An 8,165-nucleotide genomic window follows, 5' to 3' on the forward strand; every position below is an offset into this window, starting at 1 on the left:
GGTCTGCCTTGTCACCCAGGTTGGAGTGCAGTAGCGTGACCTAGATTCACTGAAGCCTCAACCTCTAGGGCTCAGGTGATCCTCCTTCTTTGGCTTCCCAAGTAGCTCGGACCACAGGTGCATGCCACCATGTGCAGCTAATTTTTGTGTTTTTTGAGGATATGGGGTTTCACCATCTTCCCGGTCTCAAACTCATAAGCTCAAATGATCCACTTCCCTTAGCCTTCCAGTGTTGGGATTACAAGCATGAGCTACCACACTGCCAGAATCCTGTCATTTCCTTGAATTATATAATTAAAACCTCATAAAGCTACGGTTTCCACATCTGTGTAATAATTACATTATTAGAATCTTCCTGAGGAGGTAGCAGTGTAGAGAAAGTAACACATCGGCAGCAGGCAGAAGAGTTTGTAGTACATACTCAAATTTGGAAAGGTGTTTCTATTGATATCATCATCATCATAACCACCATCATCATTTCTTAGAAACACAGAATTGACAGGACTCACTGATTAAGAGTATTTGACAGTGAAATATGAGAAAAGAGATTTCCTTGGTCAGTTCTTAAATGTCTATCTGGTAGAGCTTGGAAAAGTAGTAGAAGCAGAATTTTTGGGAAAAACATTTAAAATGAACTTAAATACCTACTTTTGAGCTGTGTGATATACATAATATGATGAACAGGGTAAATTTGTCACTTTAAAATATATCTGATTGGGAATTTGCAGTATCACAAGAGTAGTAAACATTTACTGTGGAACATTCAGAAAACATAAATTACAAAAAGAATATAGTTTACGTATTGCTTAATTTTCTTCATCAATGGAGAGATCAATAATAATAAATCTCACACCAATTCAAAAGATGAAACTTTAGGGTACTCAAGTACTAAAAGGTTTTCTTTAAATGTAAAAATTCAAACTGACAGGTAACAGAGTGTCCAAATTAGAACATTAGAAATTAGAGATTCCTGATGTAACAACAGGTCCAGGTGATGATAATTCAAGTCTGCAGAAACAAGTGAATGAAATCTTGAAGGGATCTTAATGATGAGAACTAATTCTTGCTTCTTGGAGTGATGAGACAAATAGTTGAAAAAGAAAAGAAAAGAAAAGAACAATAACAAAAAGCAATTTGTTGCTTGCAAACAGGCCCTGGAAGCAATATGAAAGGAAATATTCTTCAAATGAATAGATGAGAAAAATAGCATCTGACCTAATTAATTCAATGTGACAAAAAGAGGGACAATGTGTCATTTAAAGGGATGGGATAGAAAAAACACTCTTGCAAATAAAGAGAGAAGAGTACAATGAAGTACCCTTTTCCACCTATGAGGAACAGGCATGTAAGAAAATATGGGAATCATGTGCAGATGATATAATTACTTATCTAGAGGTGCCGTAAAAATGTTTTTTCTCCAAATAATGTCCACTAGGGATAACATTTTAAGCAAGAAAGGATGTTACTTTTAAAGACAATTGTTAAATACCTAGTAAGTAGAGTAAGTGAGTAAGAAAAGCAGAAAGAAGATAAACAAGTTGCAGCTACCAGATATGAACATACAAAAGGGCTACAGAGTTTAGAAGTGGATCTTCCAGAGTTTAAAATTAAAGGTAGAAAGTGAAAGTAAAGTCAAGTCACCAAACAATGAAATTTAGGCATGTGTTTGTAATTAAGTGAACTTGTTTATTGTACTCACTTAACCAGTACCTCACTGTATCTGAATAACAAAGAATATGGTAGATTTCTGCCAGTTTGAGATTTCACTTAAATAGGAAGCATTTTCTCCTTCTGATATTTAACACCATGCTAAAATTTGTAATATATTAGTAACAATTAACCACTGTCCCACCTAAATGCTAAGCAGCTGCTTTTCTTCTCTGAAAATCAGAATCAAGAGAGGGAGTTTCTAGGCTCAAGACTTGGGAAAAGCAACCCCTGGTATCAAGGGATATATGTTAAGATTCCCAGCTGAAATACGAAGAGGTCAAGGTAGGCTGAAGTAGCTGATTTGAAATGGTTGAGGGCTGCCCCCACCTACCTTTTCTATTTGTCACCCTCACAATATTGAAACTTGCTCTAAAAGTAAATGATTTTGTTCACCTCTTTAACAGCACCATTTCTGGTCTTGTTTTCAACACTACGTTCTTTACAATTTCCCATTCCCATTGTCCACATCCTGTTCTTCAACTTTTTTTTTTTTTTTTGACACAGTTTCACTCTTGGTGCCCAGGCTGGAGTGCAATGGCACAACCTTGACTCACCACAACCTCAGCCTCCGGGGTTCAAGTGATTCTCCTGCCTCAGCCTCCTGAGTAGCTGGAATAACAGGCATTTGCCACCACAGCCAACTAATTTTGTCTTTTTAGTAGAGATGGGGTTTCTCCATGTTGGTCAGACTGGTTTCCAACTCCTGACCTCAGGTGATCTGCCTGCCTCGGCCTCCCAAAGTTCTGGGATTACAGGCATGAGCAACCACTCCTGGCTTTTTTTGTATTTTTAGTAGAGACAGGATTTCACCATATTAGCCAGGCTGGTCTCGAACTCCTGACCTCAGGTGGTCCACCCACCTCAACCTCCCAAAGTGCTGGGATTACAGGCATAAGCCACTGCGCCCAGCCTGTTCTTCCTACTTTTTTTCCTCAGATCCACTGAGCCTTCTCCATGGAAAAATAGAATCCAAACTAAAATCTACTCCCAACCCAGACAACCTCTTCACAAAGATGAGAGAAAAGGAAAACAAATTTATTGTGAAATTACATACACATTTAACAAGAAAATAATGTGTATCACAGGCTGCCACTAAAGAGATCTGAGAGCTCTGACAGACATCTTACTCTTTTACATAGCCAAGTGGATACAGACAATTTTATATTTATGTTTTTCAGATAAAATTGCTTATTTTCTTGCCTTTTGATGACTAAAGTTAGGCTTTCAGTTTGGAGTCAGGTGACTGCTCTAGCTGGGCCATCTTCCCCCTGAAAACACCAAGGCATTCTTCCTCCCTACACAGTCACCCATCTTAGCTCCCCAAAATGCTCAGTCACGATTTGACTTAGATTGTCCTATATTTAAAGTGATTTTTTTCTGATTCTCCCATTAACTCCCTCTTTTCTTCACACACACGGCCCATCTTTTGCTGCTGTCAGTAGCCATTCATCCTCTCCCATCACAAAAGAAATCTGCACTCCCTTCAGATAGAGCAGAATGAAAATTCCCCAGAAAGCAAACAATTAAAAATATTTTAATTTTGCATTCTTTTAAATGAAAATACTGTCAAAATTGATGAACCACATTTGGTAGGAGCACCTGTTTTATTTTCACAAAGAGTTTTTTGATCTGGACATTTTTGTTACTTACTATTAATACGGAAAATTTTGAACTAAACAAAAACACCCCCAAAACCTAAATTGTATTAAACTAAGACAACCTTCTAACAATGACACCTCTTTCCAGTATGAGAGAACTGCCTCCTACAGTATGAGAAATATCAAACTCATTATTTCTTTTTGCTATACATATTCAACAGTTACCAAAGCCAAGGAGTTTGAATTTTAATATACTACATCACAACCATGAACATATAAAAATTCTTATTGTAAATGGGGCATGATTATTTTTCAAAGAGAAGAAATATTTTATTCAATACTAAGATTACTTCAAAAATTCGAGTCCTGTATTATAATGATAGCTTTATGTTGCAGGACACAAAGTTTATTCCTTAAGAAATCTTTTTAAAATAGATATTTGGCTCTTGGAACCAAATAATAAAATTTTCTGCTTAGACACACATACAAATGTACTTAAAACACTTTCTTGTTATTATTGTATTTTAAAATCTCCCACTCTTCGGGATGTCCTTATCAGTAGGTCACCTGCTTTCAAAATCTTACATAATTAACATGTCAGATATTTACAGACATACCAAATGAAAGTATTATTTATTCTACTGATATGAATAAAAAATGTTTTGAATAGATATATACATGAATAACCTTTTGTTCTGAAATCTAATCAGTTTTATTCATATTTGATTTTATCTTAATTTTTTAAGTTTCACATAATATAAAATTATGTTATTCAAAATTATATTATTCAAACATTTCTATCATCAAACAGGAAATCTCACATCTACTTAACAGTTCTTTCTATTCCCCAGCCCCTGACAACCATTAACTTACCTTTTATCTCTATGACCATGTCTTTTTACCATATGCATAATGCAGTTTTACACTGCATGAGTTTTTAATCCAACACACCAAACAGAGAGCTTTTAAAATCATTTCATTTTTATTTTTATTTTTGCATTGTCCAATTACCAGGCCCTCGGCTCCTTGCACCAATCTAGTAAGACTGCGTGTGTCAAAGAGAAAGTTATGTTTACTTCAGGGACTGGGGATATTATTTATTTCCTTATTTATTTTTTATTTTTTTGAGATGGAGTCTCACTCTGTTGCCCAGGCTGGAGTGCAGTGGTGCAGCCTTGGCTCATTGCAAACTCCCCCTCCTGAGTTCAAACAATTCTCCTGCCTTAGCCTCCCAAGTACCTGGGACTACAGGAACATGGACCACGCCCAGCTAAGTTTTGTATTCTTAGCAGAGACAGGTTGTCACCATGTTGGTTGCGAACTCCTAACCTCATGATCTGCCTGCCCCGGCCTCCCAAAGTTCTGGGATTACAGGTGTGAGCTACCATGTCCGGCCCTCCTTATTAATTTAAAAGATTCTGCAGGTATGAAATTTTTGCAGAATATACTGTGTAAGTAATCATTCTGTATTTTATTTTCACGAGATACATTTCTAAGACTGGGAAGTAAACACTCTTGGCCAAATTTGTATGTTTGTTACTAGGTGACCAAAGTCCTCTTGTGATGCCATTGCTACTCAGGTTGGAAACCCCTGTGATGGTCTAGATTACTTTACCTGAGTAGACCTACTGAAGCAGCATTTGAAGCTGCAGTCTTGAAACACAGGCAGGCTGGAAAAGTAGCTAATAATTACTTATTTGAGATGGCACATGTTTCTTCAGAAACTCAAGATGTTTCTCCCAAAGATGAATCAACTGGTTCAGAAGCCTCCACTAGGTCTCCATTGCGTGAACACATAATCCCTGGGGACTCAGCCTTAAGCACAAAGATTGAAGAAATGATTTTCAGGTTTTGCCACAAGGATCCTTGATAAAAAGGCCACGTTACACTTTGTGACTCTGAGTCAGATAAAGATAATGATTTTCTTTCTCTGACTTTTCCCAGTAAACTTTGGAAAATAGTTGAAAGTGACTAATTCAAGTCTAATTCATGGGATAAGAATGAAACTTGTATAGTGATTAATGAAGAACTCTTCAAGAAAGAAATTTTGTAAACAAAGGCCCCTTACAGAATATTTGAAACTGACAGTATGAAAAGCTTAGTTCTACAGCTCAACCTTTATGGATTTAGTACAATTCGACAGAATTTTCAAAGATCTGCTTTTCTAGTCAACTTTCTGGCAGAAGAAAAAATTTCTGTTTTAAGCAAGGTATTCAAAATATTTTGGTTACCACTTTAAATAGAGTATATATGTAATTTCATTTTGTACATCAGTAACTATGTTAATACATGCAGTAAGATCAACTTTTAAAAATTACATAAAATATTAAGGTAAAAATTATTTAATTTTTTGAAATTATTGACTGCAGGTTGAGTACTAAACTTTCAGTGTTTTAAGAAATTTTGCTAACAACTTTGTTTATTATTATTATTATTATTATTATACTTTAAGTTCTAGGGTACATGTGCGTAACGTGCAGGTTTGTTACATATGTATACTTGTGCCATGTTGCTGTGCTGCACCCATCAACTCGTCAGCACCCATCAACTCATCATTTACATCAGGTATAACTCCCAATGCAATCCCTCCCCCCTCCCCCCTCCCCATGATAGGCCCTGGTGTGTGATGTCCTCCTTCCCGAGTCCAAGTGATCTCATTGTTCAGTTCCCACCTATGAGTGAGAACATGCAGTGTTTGGTTTTCTGTTCTTGTGATAGTTTGCTGAGAATGATGGTTTCCAGCTGCATCCATGTCCCTACAAAGGACACAAACTCATCCTTTTTTATGACTGCATAGTATTCCATGGTGTATATGTGCCACATTTTCTTAATCCAGTCTGTCACGGATGGACATTTGGGTTGATTCCAAGTCTTTGCTATTGTGAATAGTGCCGCAATAAACATACGTGTGCATGTGTCTTTATAGCAGCATGATTTATAATCTTCTGGGTATATACCCAGGAATGGGATGGCTGGGTCATATGGTACATCTAGTTCTAGATCCTTAAGGAATAGTCATACTGTTTTCCATAATGGTTGAACTAGTTTACAATCCCACCAACAGTGTAAAAATGTTCCTATTTCTCCACATGCTCTCCAGCACCTGTTGTTTCCTGACTTTTGAATGATCGCCATTCTAACTGGTGTGAGATGGTGTCTCATTGCGGTTTTGATTTGCATTTCTCTGATGGCCAGTGATGATGAGCATTTTTTCATGTGTCTGTTGGCTGTATGAATGTTTTCTTTTGAGAAATGTCTGTTCATATCCTTTGCCCACTTTTTGATGGGGTTGTTTTTTTTTTTCTTGTAAATTTGTTTGAGTTCTTTGAATCTTACCAGTGAACTCCAAATAAAGATACCAAAGTCACTTAGTGAAATGTTACTATTAATGTATAACATGTTTTCACTTGAGGGCTTCAAAACTTGAGTGTTTTTTTCCCAACAAGCATGTTCTTAAAGATAGTAACCAATGTTCATTCATTATTTGATGATATTGAGTGATATTTTATGTGTTATGTTTGTTATTATTACTTGTCTCTTGGTTTAAAATGGCACTGAATTACCTTCTCCTTGGTTTTAAAGTTGTATTATCATCCAAATTTCAAATGTGGCTGTCTCCAACTTTTAATAAGAAAGACAAGAAGAATTAGGATTAAAAATGCTTCTCTTGTATCTACTTCACTGAATATTTCAAAAAGCACATTAGAGCAGGGGCTAACAAAGACAAACATAATTCTGTCTTAGCTGCTGAAACTAGTGGAGAAAGTTCATTTTCAACATCTACGAATTTAAATATCACTCTAACAAGGAAATCTTCTGTCAATCAGGGAATTGCTGGTTCACCTGACCCAGTTAGAAGTGGTTTCTCTCCTCTTCCATTTCAAACTGAATTGGACAATCAGGACAAATTAGAACAGATCAACATGCTATTTTAAATCAGTTGATGCATATTCATATGCATTCTCATAGCAGTGACATGTAAGCAAATGGCCAAACTGTGAATTTTGTTACAACCACAGCTTCTCAATACTACATTGTATCTCACTTTTTCGGGGCTGATAGTGAAACCACCTACTTTTCCATACAGATATCCTGAATTATCAGCCAATGAGGCTCCTTACTCTAACCTGCTACCAGCAGGCAACCCATGGTTGTGAATGACTACGATAGCTGATACATCAGTTGCCTTTCGTTACAGGCCAACTCTTCAACCATCTTTACTGGACAAACATCACCCTAGTTACAACTGATCTTCCACCAAAAGAGTACCAGAGTATGCATGACAACAGAGACTGAAATTTACGTTAACAAAAACATTAAAAATTCCTGCAATTCTCTTTACTGAACAGTAAAATTACATGTTGACCTTTATGGTTGTTTCCCCTTTATTTCTAAAAAAATACATGGGCTTTTTGACATGACCCTTTGTAAGTTAGTTTATTTAGTTATCTAAAGAGGAAGAAATAATAGAGTGTTTTAGTCCATTTGCTGCTGCAACAACACAATACCACTGACTGGGTAATTTGTAAAATGACTTATTTTGCTCATTATGCTGAAGACTGGGAAGTCCAAGGGGCTGCATCTGATGAGATCTTCTTTCTATGTTGCAACATGGCAGGAGGGTATCATATAGTAAAGGACATGTGATAAAAAGAAAATCAGGGCCAAACTCATCCTTTGTTCCAAAGCCCACTCACACAATAACTAACCTATTCTTCAGATAATCTATCAATCCAGCCATGAGGGTGCACCGTCATGATTTTATGGTTTCTAAGTCCACAGTCAACATTGGCTAATTCACACACATATGTTTATATATTTAAAACCATTGCAGCAGGCAAGGGAAAAAGAAGGAAT

General features: G+C 36.5%; 1 pseudogene; it reads left to right on the forward strand.

The window, feature by feature from the left end:
- The first annotated feature begins 5,010 nt into the window (after positions 1-5,010).
- On the forward strand, positions 5,011-7,558 carry LOC139360916 (heat shock transcription factor, Y-linked-like; annotated as a pseudogene).
- The last annotated feature ends 607 nt before the right edge of the window (positions 7,559-8,165 follow it).

Source organism: Macaca nemestrina, chromosome Y, assembly GCF_043159975.1.
Source record: "Macaca nemestrina isolate mMacNem1 chromosome Y, mMacNem.hap1, whole genome shotgun sequence".
Lineage (NCBI taxonomy): Eukaryota > Metazoa > Chordata > Mammalia > Primates > Cercopithecidae > Macaca > Macaca nemestrina.